Source organism: Motacilla alba, chromosome 4A, assembly GCF_015832195.1.
Source record: "Motacilla alba alba isolate MOTALB_02 chromosome 4A, Motacilla_alba_V1.0_pri, whole genome shotgun sequence".
Classification (NCBI taxonomy): domain Eukaryota; kingdom Metazoa; phylum Chordata; class Aves; order Passeriformes; family Motacillidae; genus Motacilla; species Motacilla alba.
Window position 1 is genome coordinate 11610176 of NC_052045.1, and position 14571 is coordinate 11624746.

Genomic DNA, 14571 nt, shown 5'->3' on the forward strand with positions numbered 1-14571 from the left:
GCCAGCCTGAGGGCTTCCTTCATCCCTACAGTTGTGTAGAATCCACTGTCCACTAAGAGTCCTCTACACGTGCATTGCCCAGAATAAGCTACATGTGGTCTTATTTCTCTCATCCAGGCCTTCCTTGCTGTGTTGAAATAAGATGCTGGAACCTTCACAGCAATTGTGATGATGCTCACTTATGAAAATGTACAGATTTGAATTTAAGATTTTCAGGCACAAAGATTAAAGGCAGACATATTAACGAGTTCCCAGTTTAAGTTAGAGGGAGCTGTGGGTGCTCAGCACCTCTCTCATAATGAGGATTTGGTTGTTTATTTGTTCCATTATACTCCTTTCACCATCTATCTAATCCTATCACATCATTGTCTGCAGAAATACTCGGATGCTTGGTTTCTTTACTGTTTTGTATAATTGGGGATGGTGTCACCACGCAGTGAAAAGAGCCACAGAATGCTGTTTTTCAAAGGCATACACTCACATTTGCACAACGTTTTCTCACTGGATCATGAATGAATAGTAGATTATTCTGCCTGTTTGTTTTCCTATTGATGGATAGTTGCTGTTTGGGATATACAGATTTAGGATTATGTGTGATATTATGCAACTCTGCTAGTGAAAGAAACATAAATGTACCCTTTTGCTATACACAGTTTGGCCATACGTCCAGGTCATTAAGATAGGGAAACTACTAAAGCAACCAGAGTCTTCACAAATTTCCCAGTTTGTCTTTGAAGAATAGCAGAGTGGAGCAGAAACTAAAGATACCCATTTATTTAACTGAAAATTAAAAATGGCATCATTAATATCAGTTTTCAGCTGTTCATGGTAATGAGCAGACAGTTCTCTTTTTGTAAATCAAAAGCTTTTTTTTTTCCAAACTGAGTGCAAACGAACCTTTTCTATTACCTTCTTTGCAGTACACCCTATCTATCAAAAGGTGTTTTATATCAATTAGCCAGTATGTCTTTAATTCTTTGATTTTGAAAAATTATTAGCAAAAGTAAATGCTCTCTAGATAGTTTATAAATAAGAACTTTCAGCTTTTTGCTCGAGTTCGATGAATCCTAGAATCCATCTTCATTGCTTGAATAAGAAAAATCTGGGACTGTGTTAAGAGAAAGACTGACATGACATGGAGAAGTGAGTCTGCTGCTAGGTGCTGATTGCCCACTGTTTGGTGGTTGTTGGTGATGGAGTCAGAATTCCAGGCAGTGCCTCTGCAGGTGCCCCAGGCAAAGATGAGGATCGCTGCTCTGACTGGAACAGAGGCAGCTCTGGAGATGTGACTGCCAGGGAGGGCACTGTGCCGGTCACTGCTACTAAAGACTGGCCTGATAGACTGTGTCAACAGGGTTTATAGTACTAGTAGCAATCTGTAGCAACACCAGGCAGTAGGATGAATTTCATCTTCCCCCACCAAAAAAAGAAAAGCCTTTTTGATGCCCAAACAGGGACATGAGGAACTTGAGATAAGGACAGACGAAAAGGTAACGGACAAAACTTGGATGAACAATGCTAGAGAGGGAAGAGCAGAATGATTGTGGAGTATTTTGGTAGTTGTAATTGTGATGAAGGAATGAGGGAAGTATTGTCTGTAACTTTTGTTGGTGTTGATGTTATTTTGATTGTGGTGCAGGGAATTCTTTTTGTTGACGTAAGCGAAGCTTGTGATGAATGTGTATTTTAATGATAATTCTTAAACATATAGTACCCAGAGGTGAGGGATGGAATGTGTTTGGTTTGCTGGCTGAGGCAGCACGGTGTTGGTGACATGCAGTGGGTTTGTTTTGGTAGGTTTGGGTAGCTGGGCCTAGGGGCTACACGGGTGGCTTCTGTGAGCAGCTGCCAGGAGTTTCCCCATGTCCAGTGCAGGAATGCCAGCCTACGCGGTGCTAGTGCCTCAGGGATATGTATCTAAGAAGCGGGGGAAAGCGTGATCATGGGTTTTCTCTGGTGGTCGTCCCTGTTTCCATTTCCGGGAGGGCAGAGCTTGGTTCCACCAGTCTTTGGAACTCCCTGATGCTCCTTAACCTTTGTCCCTCGGCTCTCAGCACCGCCACCGGTGTGAGCGAATCGATCTCCGGGGCCTCCGCTGCTCCCGCGCTGCCCCCGCTCCTGGGGCAGCCTCTGGCCCCGGGCGGCGGCGCGGTCCCACGGCAGCTCTCTCCGGGGGCCAGGGCCGTTCTGGAGAGTGCCGAGGACGTGGCTTCGTACCCGTCCCGTCGGGAGGGCGGCGGCCGGGAGCGCCTCCAGACCCGCGGGGGGACGGACAGACGGACGGACGGACGGCGTGCCCCTCCCGGCGCTCCCGGAGCGAGCTTCAGGGAGTGCCCCTGGCTTTGGGAATGCCGTAAGCTCCAGAGAACCCGTAATTTCCGCTTCCCAAAGGTGCGGTGAAAATACCTTCATCTTTCTGTAAGGAATTATTTTGAATGTGTAGCATGACGCCACAGACATCTCGGACAACACATACTAAATCCGCTGCTTCACTGTTTGACGTCATTAGCCTTTTCGATAGTCTATATGAGTCTGGTTTAATTATTGCAAAGGGAATTAGTGCTCAGTGCTTCGGCGCCCCTCACAAAGTCATTGCTTGCCTGACACACTTGAGAACACAGGGTGAAGCAGCTCTGTTCCAGGATGGGACAAAACGTGGCCATGCCCGTTCGGAGCAGCTCAGTGAGAAGGTGTGACTCAGAGGCATCCTCTGAATCATATTTCCCCTGAGCTGTAGCATTGCACAAGTGGGGAGTGTGCCATCAGACCCTGCCAGATGGAGCACGTTCCTTCCTTCATGTCCAGCCAGTTCCCTGTGCTGACACAGAAGGGAGCAGAATGACGATTATGTTTGCTTCTGACCCAAATTCCCCCCACTTCTCCGCTTGCTCATGGAAGGAAATAATTTCTCTTCGAGGTTGGCTCATTAATTTAGTGCCCTTAGCACAGCTTTGAGGAAGGGTGGCACAGAATGCAGGAATGCCTTACTACTTCCATGCAGAACTCTGTGACCATCAGATGCCCAGAGTATAGTTTATCTGCTCACGTGTAGGTAGGCAAGATATTTCACTCACTTGTCAGCTATGAAACTAGTGCTTGTTCCTTGGGCACTCACTTTTCATCTTACAGGAAGCAAATCTGTCTCAAGGAGAAAAGATATCAGCAATGCATACATGACTTCCAAAGGACCATTCAAGTTTCATTCCCAGCAGACTTGGCAATAATCACCAATATGATTAGACAAATCTGAGTTCTTATGCATTTTTTTAAGCAAACAAGTTGCACTCACATGGAAATCAACAAAAATACACTTTTTGTCAGTTAAGTTTAGGAATTAAGGCTAGCATAATCAAATAATCAGCCAATTAAGCTCTGTAATGACTTCTTACAGATTCAGGCAGTAGATTTTGCAGATGAGCAGTGATTTTTCTGTAAATAAAATGGAGATTAAAGTACTCATTTGTTAATATTAGATCAGCTAGCAATGCAAAGGTCCGTTTTTCTTGATGTCTGAAGAGGTTAATGATTCTGGTAGCCAACTAGGAATCAAGCACTGAGAATTCCTACTTTGGGAGCAACAGTGATTCTTTGTGAAGCCTGGCAGTGAATAGCATTTTTTTTTTTTTACTTCTTGGTTTATGAAGTAGGAGAATCTATAATAAATAGGATAGTGTGTGTTGAAATAGGTTATTTCAGTGTTAAACATCTGTACTTTTCTAGTGATTTTTTCTGAAGACTTTACCTGAACCACTTACTTAAGGGACAAATTACGCCCCTGTCAATGCATAAAGAAATACCAATTGCTCAGTTTAGCCTGTAGGACAGCTTGGGTGAGTAGTTCTCACCAACAGAGATACAGAGATAATTACTTTCAATAAAAACCTTTCCAAAACTATCTTAAGATTCCTGAAGATAAAATGTGCAGAATATTCATTTGTATCACTTCATTTCACAGCAATGCATTTCTCATCTTCAGGCAGTGTATAAAGGAATAGTGCACAGAAAATTTCAAAATCCTTATTAAGGTTCTGCTGTTGCTTCCTTAATCATATTCTAAAGTGTTCATTCCAAATCTCAATTATTTTGAATCTTGCAGACAGGACATGGCATTGGATGCTAATCCCTTCAATAGAAAAGCATGGCATGACATAATCAAGCTGTCTTTCGTACAGTTTAACAAACAAATTATGTTCCAAATAGGTTTATAGAATTCATTATTGTATGTATGGGTAGTTACAGAGCAAAATCAAGGGTACACATGGAAATGACATGAATAGGTTTAAAGAATTAACAAGTGCAACAGATAATACCCCATGTTTATTCATATTTGCATATTTAAAGGCCTGTTGTTAGTTTAAGTTAGTTGTTAGTTGTTAGTAGAAGCCAGTTTCAAAATAAGTCAGACTGAAAGCAGGTGTTAAGAGTGCAGAAAAAGTCATATTTGATAGGATTCCTTCACACAGTGATTGCTCATTTGAGGAGCACTGGCCATAGTATGTTCTCTGGAAAATAAATGAAATAAAAGTAAATAACACAACATTTCTTCTGAAAATCTTTTAGTGACATTATTATTTTAGACTGAATCAAGACAGGAGCATTTGCTTCTTCTTTACTGTACTATGAATGTGTGTGGGGTGTGCTATGGCCTTCTGAATGCCCAGTCAAACAGCAGCACAAGCCAAATGGTTTGAAGAGAAGCAAAACTAGTAAGGATAGCCCTTATGGGAAGGTAACTATACTGTTAGGAGAGGGGAACAAATGCAGGCCTCGTACAGGTGGAAATAACTCAAAATGTCCTTAGAGCAACACTAATTTGCCATAACTGGCCAGTGGATTGGGTCATCCTCCTTTTTCAAAAAGTTCACCACTCTTAGCCTTCACCCTGTTTTTACATTCTTCTCTTCGGACCCATGTGAAAGCATTAACAGAGGTGAGTGGTTCAGAGAAATGTCACAGTTTCTTCTACACTGTCTCTTGTGGGTTTTTCTCCAAAAAGCATTAGGATGGTATTGCTGTCTAGGGAGACAGTTTGGGTTAGTGTATTTATTAAGTTTAAAGTTTACATTTATAGATTAAGACAAAAAACAAAGTAAACCTTTTGATGTCTAGATTTTTTTATCTCTGACATAATGAATGAAGAGCACAGCTCGACTGATTGTTCAATATACTCAGAGCTTATTAAACTCAGCCTGCTAACCCTGAAATTTCTCCTTGTAATGAAAAAATGTAAATCAATGTTCACACAGTTCTAATTTCTTTCATTGTCAAACCCAGTCATATGCTGGAGAAGGTTGACCTAGTCAATCATTTGCTCAGATACAGAGACTGCTTTTCTTTCAGGAATTTGCACTGAAGTTACCTGCGCCATTTGAAGTTGTACCCAGGTACTCGATGTGCAACAATTTACAGCTGACTCAGAGCAGCTCAGTGCAAAAAAACAAAGTGACTAATCTCTTTGTAGAACTGAGGCTTTGCAATGTTGCTCTGAGTCATCATGTCAGCTCAAAGTGCCTTGACTTAGTTCAGAAATAAATAGGTTTAAACAGAGCACTCGGTTTCAAAACAAACATTAGTTCTGGTCCTGTCAAAGTGACCTTGTTAACCCCATTTTACAGCAAAGTAAAGTCACTGATATACAGGGTAATTCCAAATCTCCGGAAGATTATCAAAGTGGAGCCCAAGAAGTTAAGGGAAATATGGATGAAAGAAGGAAGGCAAAAATATTTTCTTACTAATTAAGAGTGCCGCACTAAGAGAGTGGGAGCAGTCATTGGCTTAATAGAAAGAATGGATCTGAAAGAATAGCATGGGAATTGGTGGCATTAGAATATGTAGGAAGATGTAAGGGAGATATTAAAAAGTTTGCCTGTTCCAAAACATATTTTAGCTACTCTTAATTATTCCTTCACATTCTAAGATCAAATAAATAAATAACTAATCTAAACAGTAACATTAATCCTATGTTATTTGGCAATTCTCTTTGTGTTACAAATTAATGGTCCTCTTATCTTTATGCTGCTATCTTAAGGGTAAATATTAGTACAAGTGGAGCCAGAGTCTCTTCTGAAAGGGATAAGTGGTTTGTGACTTTGTTTTCCAGAGCTGCTTTGCCTCAGTGTAACAGGAGTTCAGGTCTGCCAGTGGGTCTGTGTAGTAATGTCCAATATCCATGCACAAGGCACCTTCACTGGGGAGCAAAGAGCATCATATACAACTTATAAATTATAGATATCTAAATTAATAGAATTAGTCATTAGATAATCAGTGGTAGCATTGACTATATTATATAGGGCTTGAGGTAATCAGTTAGTTTCTTACCCATATACTACTACATCTCTGTAATTAATTTATATACAGGTATTGAAAAATATTTTTATAGTAATAGTCTCATTTAGTGTCTCATTTCATACAGGCTGCAATTGCTGCAATAGTGGGAAAAGTATATAAATCTAACAAAACTTCAGATATGAGCAATGTCTTGTTCTTTGAGTCACAAAATTAGCAAGAGGTAACATGTTCATTAACGTTAGGAAAGGATGTTTGTTTAAATGCTTTTTTGCTTGAGGAAGGATCATGTATTATCTCAGAAACTGAGCAGATTTGGGCCTAGTCTGTACTTGAATGGAAGATGTGTAATAAAAACTCATGGCATTACGAGAAAGGACGTCCGTGGTTGGGTTTGGTGATTATTGCTGAGTCAGTCCCTGCTCTGGTGGGAAGGAAACATTTCAGTGCTGGAATTGCATCCCAGAGTCATGCAGTGGTTAGGTTAAATTAGGATCCACAGTGTGTGGCATTACATTCAGGAAAGCTTTTTTCTTGAATTTTCAGCTGTCCTCCCATTACAACAATAGGAAATGGGCAAAGTTTGACAGTATTAAAATAATGTAATACAGTATAAAATAATAAAATGATAAAATAAAATAATGGGATACAGTATTAAAATAATGTAAATATACATCAAGTATTATTAATGATTGATACCTTTTGTTTTGTCTTCAGCATGTCAGGAGCACAACACAGTCCTCATCAGAGTTTCCCTGCTGCTGATCTCTTTGTTGCTCATAGACTTTTTACTCGTAAAAAAAAGTAGAAGAAAATTGATTAAAATTTAAAAAATAAGTAAATGTTCATTGTATCACATCTACAATACAAATATTAACCTCATAAATGATGCTTCAAATGAGCTGAACATAAGTAATCATAGAAAACTGAGATGGGCAGATAAAAGGACAATAATGGCAGCACTGACAAAAATCTGTGGCATTTGTACAGAATAAATAAAAAAATTATTTAAAGCCTGTTAGTCCATTAGTTCATAAAATACAAGAAAGACAGACCTTTACAAGGAGAGTATAATCACTGCACTTTTGAAATTGCATTCATTCTGAATCAAAATTTCCTTCAAATCTGACAATTAGGGTGTGATGTAAAATTCACCTTTGGGGATATACACTTTTGGAACCACATTGTGGTCCCGAAATTATAATTGTTTTTATGAGATTGAATTTGATTTTTTTCTTTTTTTTCCAAAGCTTCTTTGGAATCCGGAAGATTTAATTTCTGTTGATGGTTCACTCTGTCACTGATGTAGCTATCAACATTTCACGCAAAAAAAAAAAAAATAGAGGGATTAATTTAACATTGACATTGCTGAAGATAAAAGGGAAAGTTAATTTTTGAAACTTAGGAAAATAAAATTTGCATGGAAATTTTCGCTATAAAATCCTTTCCTCCATTGCTGTTTATTTTGCTTCTATCAATTAATTCAAAACCCTTTTACCCAGAAATCTGGTGGTCTTACTCAGCTGAGAAACACATCCTCTGCTGTTTCATTACAGATCTCTGTCTTGAAATCACCTTTTCCATCCTTGTCGGGGTGAGTGCCCTGTTGTTGGGTCCAGGAGACATCTGGCCCTGCTGGTGGCTCTGGGGCTGAAAAGCACTCGCTGGGCAGGAATTCGGCTTTTCGTTACACGGGACTCTGAACTCTGGGATCCAGAAAGCTGCTGGCTCTGGAAATTACTCCACTTATGAACCACTTCTCTTTAGATTAGAAGCCAAAAGAAACTGTAATGGCTAGTTACAAGGTCGGCAAAGTAGTTTGCCTGCTCGTGGGAGTAAGATTTAAATGGCATTAATGAAGTTAACATTATTATCTATCATGAATCTGAAGATTGAAAAAACAGAGCAGTGTTTCATAATATCTTTGGGGAATAGTCTGACAAATAGATCTGCAATTAGGGATCATTTCCTGACGGCTTTGGTGTTTTCTGGAAAGATTGTGTAATGTTGATAATGAGTTGTTGGATTATATTCACACTTAAATCACTTAAACTGTCTTTGCCTCTTGTGCGGAAAAAGAAACGAGGTATTTTTAGAGGGGTTTTGATGTGTTTCCAAATTTTAGGGGTGAAGGAACTTGCTATGGAGTAGAAGAAATGTTACTTTGGGTGGGATTTTTCACAGAAAGTCTTACTCTGTTTCATGGGAGAGCTGACAGAGATTTGTTTTCAAATGAATATCAGATAATATTCTGCAACAACATCATGTTGTGATATTTTTAAAATAATTGCTGGCTGGAGTAATGAGTAAGTACAGAAAACAAAGACAACTGCATAAGGCTGCTCGTATTTGCATGGGCAAGCTAAACTATGTGTTTAATTGCAATAATTCTCAAAGTTCTTGTAAACAACTATTACATTTCTTAGGTAAACATGCTTGGTATTTTTTAAATCTAATTATAAATACAAATATTTTTGCTACTCACAGAGTTATTTAAGTTCTCTGTTTGTGTCTACAGTCCTCCACTAGAGCTGCTGGGGTGAATTGCTGCATGGCACAAGCGCTGCTGCTTTGGGAGTGGGTGCAGCCTGAACTGGGAGGCCAGGGTGGAGTCCTGTGCTTCTGTATGCTTGTTTTCTATCTGCAAGCATTGCAAAGGGAATTCTGTCTTACACTTTTAGGGCAAAAAGTGAGGGAAAGTTGTGCTTTCATTGCAAAGAAGTTACTTACAGGATGACTAACTTCCTTGTGAGACTCATCCTTAGCTGCATAGTAAATCCAGAGCAGCTTTGTGGAAAGTAAGATCACTTGACAGAGACAGGAAATACTTTGAAATTTATATTTATGTTACATTGAAAGTTTTGTATCTTGAAACTGGATGTTTCTGTCAGTCACCTGCCTTATCTCTGAGCTTTGGTGCCTTCACAGAAATATGATGGTGTGTGCTTTTTGTAGGATCATATTTGTGAAATGATTTCTTGATTAATGTTACAGGAAATATTTCTAAAAGTTTGACAAGCTCCAACTGGTTAGGATCTCAAAGTACTGAAAGCTGGTGATGTCTAAACCTGCTTTGCTGAAAGACAGATATGAATTTATTCAAAACTGAAGAATAGGTGACAAAGACTAACTTTTTGATTCCAATACAGTAGGAAAACGTACCCTGTTAAATCTCAGATAAGAACTGTATTTTTCACAAGTATCTTCTAAAACTTTTTACACCTATGGATGTTTGCTCATATGAAGTCTGAAGTTGTTTGTCTAAAGTCTTATGCAAAAATTGGTGCGCTCAGTATTCCCATAGCTGTTAGTATGTTTTTGGGCTTGATGTTGAATCTATAGAATGCTAAAATAATTGGTTATGGTCTGTCTGCACAAATTGGAATGTTTGTGCATATGTAACAATTGATGCATGAAAATATTAAGATGAAATTGCATTTAGATGTTAGACTTCGATATTTCCAATTGTAAAAAGGAAAGATAGAGGTTTTGGTGAGTTGCTTTCTTTTGTCTGTGATCCCATGCATTTAGGGTTTCATTTGAAGGGGATAAAGGGTGTTAGAGCCTGCCTGTGTGAGCAGAAGCAAGTAACAGTGCCAAGGATTTATACATTTCTCTAAATTTTACAGCATCTAACAGAGCTATTCTTCTGTCTTGCCAGAAAAGGCAAGATTTTGACCCTTTGGCAGGATCTTTAATGAGAGAGACTCCCCTTTTGAGCATTACCTGACCGAAAGGTGCTGACACCGTTGAGTCAACACAACTGTCCTGGCTTGTTTTTTAAATATTTGTAGGGAGTTCACAGGTGATAAGCTGACAACCACGATAGAGACTGTAGAAATGTATTGTTTGTGAACTTGTGTCTCACAAGCAAGAACAAGGTTCTGTAGCAACAACAGTGGGCAGAGTTCATGAGTCAATAGTCGGGGCAGGAGCGCAGCCACCGTAGGCACGGGACAGCAGCAGTGCTCCAGGAGTCAGCTGCTTGCTGGGGCTTTGTGAAATAGTTCCGAATTTGCAAGAGTAACTGAATCCAGAAGCAAAATTTCTTTATAACTAAAAAATAAAAAAGTCTCTTTTTCATTAACTGAAACTAGATGTTTACAGCAAGGCAACAATATTTGTATCTATCATGGCCTGTTTCCACTGGCTCTGTAACAATAAAGTGATGAGAAACATGCTAGTTAAAGGTCCATAGAACCTAGTCTGATATTAGTGATGCATAAACTCCCAAACATAAGTGATTATATAAAAGATTGGAAAAAGTCTTAATTGTGAAAATATGTTAGCAATATGTAAGAATGCTGTAAACTTTCTGGGACAGTTTTTATCCAGGCAAAACTGCAGCTGAATGGTTTTCTAATCTTCTATAGACAATAAATATAAATTGCTAATAGATCTACTAAAATTAATATAAACTAAGCTGTAAACTGTAAACTAAAATAATGTTAATATAAAAAATTTAAATCAACAGAGATCTTTGATTTTTCATTTCCTTTTACATTCTATGTAAAGATGGACAAATCTAATTTTGAGAGGGTCCTGTTTGGGAGATCCTATCTCATATTCTGTGCATGTCTAGAGAACTCAGCATTTACACCTTATAAAGTGAATTTAATTCACAAAGCTGCTGTGCTCAGCTCAGACATGCTGGTAGGATCAGTCCCTTCAAAATATTTAAGTGCATTTTATTACTAATTCCTTTTCCAATAGGTCAGCTGTATCAAAGCACTGTTTGCCTAATGGTGAACTGAATAAGTAATTTATTGTCAGTTGATAGAAAGAGTGGCATTTCAAATGCTGTGTTTATCTTGCATTCAATCACTGGAATGAAAAATGTTATATTAATATATATAAAATATATTAAACGTTATACTAGTACATTTATAATTGATAAAGTAGAAAATATTTGTGTCTCATCTTGAGGAAAACTGAACTTTGTTTTTGCAGAAAGAGGATACAGGTCCCTAATTATAATAACATATTTTGTCTTTCTTCAATCCTATTGGCAAGTAATGATCATTTCTGTTTTCTTACAATTTATTAATTTATAAATTATCATTTATCTGATTACAGAGCAAGCTGTTCACAGTTAAAACCTTTAGGCTAAAATTAGTTGCAGGTAATTTTAGTTGTATTTTACTAGATTACTTTTTGTGATTAACTGTAAATAGTGGCTTACTGTAAAAAGTGTTACATGTTTCTTGAAATACTTTTTCCCTTTTTCTTTGCTTGAAACTAAACTGTTAACACTGTGTATTTTCAGTTTTGAAAACTAAAACAGTTTATAGATTTATTCACTGGGAATTGATAGAGGAGGGAAGAAAGAACTTATGGTGTTTTCTTGCCTGTCTTTTCTAGAAAGGGAAAAAATTATCTGTGAAATTATTATTTCTAGATAGAAATTCATAATTCTTGATTTCTTTTTTACTTCTGTAGCAATTTAGCAGGAACAGTAGGACTAAATAAAGTCAATCTTTTGATATATGAGGCACGACATTTTTTGACTAATTAGTCACAAGTGTTTGTTCTTCATCAGCCATGATTCTTTACTTTATCATCTCCCATTTTAATTGGAATCCCACAATAGGCAAATTTTTTGCTAATTAAATTACTAAATTTACTGCAAGGATTCAAAAACAGACTCTAGATTGATTTTAATATTCAGTTGCCCTAGAGCCTCAGAAAAGATACGAAAATAGAAGAGCTAATCCATGGAGTTGGGGAGATTGATAAGCAGCCAGCTGCAGTACTAACACAAGTGGGTAGAAATAAAGCCAGACAAGCAGGAAGGGGCGAGCCAGGTATGCTGTGCCACACAACTGCATGAGAGAAGCATGACACTAATGAAATTTTAAAAAATCTAAAAACCTGGCTGATGAATAGATGCATGTGTTGTGTATGTCTCTCATGTTTTCTAATGTCTTTTCACAGTTCATTTATTCATGAATGTAAAAGTAATGGGATCTAGAGGATGGCACATGACTGAAATATTAGCATTCATATGGTGGTGTTTTTTACAGAGTGGCCTACCAAGGCTTTTGCTGTTTCCAAAGTCTGTTTAGGAAGCAAAACCGTCCTGATTTAAATTGTTCTTTCCTGAATACTGTGGGGTTTACCTGCCATTGTGTGAATTGATCTAGTTCTCATGATTTCTTTAAAGAATTTACTCTCCTTGGCATGAACACAGCACAGCTTTGGGAAATTAATCCAGCTAGCTGTAAGGCAGCTAGAGCTGAATCAATAGTCCCCTGTGTATTTTGACATATCCTCTTCTGAACTGTGATAGGAGTTGTAAAAAGTAACCCCGATGAATGGTGTTCCACAGCATATTAGCAATTTTCCCCTCCATTTCATAGTTTTGTGATCACATTTTCTAACAATCAAGCCTAGGTCATTTTTGCAGGTCATCCATTTATTTCTATGCCATTCTCCTCATTCATAAGTAATATTCAGGCATCAGGTATTGGTTTTGTTTGTGCGGCAGGACAGTGCAGCTTTGATATTCAGCCATTCTCATCCTAAACTAGCTGTGCACTCATTAAAGATGGTTCAGATTCATGACTTGGTGGCCATTGGGGTCAGGCTCCAGGCAGCTGTTTCACGTGCTGGGGAATCTGTGGGTGGCAGAGGGGACAGCGGGAGTTACAGAGCTCCCTTCGACTGTGGCCTCGTAAACAGAGCTTGCTTCTGCATTCTGATTTCATCAGGCAGCCAAAGTCAACACTGACATTTTCAATCTCTTTCTCTTATGTCACATTAGTGGAAAGTGACCTGTTGTGTTTGTGGAAGCTTTGGAATCCCGCAGGAGAAGGATCGCTCAGCACCATGGCAGTCTGCCAAGTACAGCTTGTTCTGCAGCGCAGCGCTGAGCAGTTGCATTATCAGCTGCAGCGCGGTGTCAGCTTGGCAGGAGGTGGGTTAGGCCGGTGATGAGGCCTTGTTATGACCAGCGAGCCCCCCAGGGTACGCTGCACCTCTGTTGCCGGTTCTTCCCTTCCTTTCTACCCCTGTCCTCTCTCCTCCTGTCCTCGGAGGTGGCCCCTGCAGAGCTCGAATGCCGGGCTCTTCTGTCCCTGCACCGTGTTCAGCATCTGTCCTGTGCCCTGGCCGTGCTCAGTAAGGAATAGTTTCTTAAATCACTACGTTGTTCAGAAGTCATACGTTTTGTTCCACAAATGCTAAAAGTGTAATAGACATTTAATTTTAATTTTATTTAATTTTATTTCTGCTATCCTACTTCTTTGGCCTGCTTTATGAAGTCAGCAATCCCAATATTATCTCAAACTGTACTATGATAATAAATCTATATAATCAATACAGAATAGTAAAATAGTTTAGCCAGTAGAAAAGGGAGGTAGCTTAAATAAGTGTCTTGCAGATGGAAAAGACATAATGTGTGCTAAAAATACAAATGCGTTTGTATTGTTCCAAGAATTCCTGATTAGCAAGAACAAACTGAGGGTAGACTAGGATTTACATGAGGAGATTTGAACTTGAGTAGTAGTAGGAAAGGAGGTACTTGAACCCGTTTTTAAAAAGTGCTTACTACAGACAGACAACACAAAACAAATTGTCAGGCAGAGCAGTGTCGTCTTTGTCCAAGCTCCCAACAGCTAAAACTTCTCATGGGCTTGCTTTCAGCTGCAGTCCTCAAATCTGTGGCTGTTCTTTGTGGAATAGACCAGGACTGCATATGGAGAATGTAGACTTCTCCCAGGGTGAGCAGTGAGACTCACCCCAGTGCTCCCCTGCTGCAGGGTACCCACAGACAGGGGGTCCTCTCCATCCACCTGCACTACTGCAGCAGGGCTGTACAGAGCTCTGCAGGCTTCCCTGCCAGGAGGGTGAAGCTTCTCCTGCTTTCCCTGTCCTGCTGGGAAACGTCTGTGGCTGACAAATGCCACTGAGAGGCCCACATCATCCCCTGCATCCTTTGGTACTGCAAGACCAGGGCCTGAGTGAGCAGACACAGGAGGGAGAGGTGGCAGCTGTGGCAGAGGGCAGTGGTGAAGGGTTGAGTGTATGCTCATATGGTGTCTATGGCTAAAATTGCACTAGAATAAATTGTGTAAGGCAAGCAGATGTCTTAAAAATCTGGAGTTGAGCAAATTTATATTAAAAGACAGTGTAAAATGAAAGTACTGTACATGTGGAGTAGACTTTCAGAGGAAAGAGAATGAGTATTTGTATAATGTTATACATATTTATGCATAATGTAACCTTCAAGGCCCAGGCAGAAGAGAAGAAAATCCTAACCTGAAAAGAATGATGGAGGTTGGTGTA

General features: G+C 39.2%; 1 protein-coding gene across 3 annotated transcripts in view; it reads left to right on the forward strand.

Moving 5' to 3' along the window:
* NXT2 (nuclear transport factor 2 like export factor 2) overlaps positions 1-14571 on the forward strand; it is an 85184-nt gene that overhangs the window by 4259 nt on the left and 66354 nt on the right. The window contains exon 1 of one of the 3 annotated variants that reach the window (XM_038164667.1): positions 2068-2391. The exons of the other annotated variants lie outside the window; for them this stretch is intronic. The gene's annotated coding sequence lies outside the window, so the exon portion shown is untranslated. Of the gene's footprint in view, positions 1-2067; positions 2392-14571 lie in introns of those variants that run through there. 3 annotated transcript variants of the gene reach the window in all.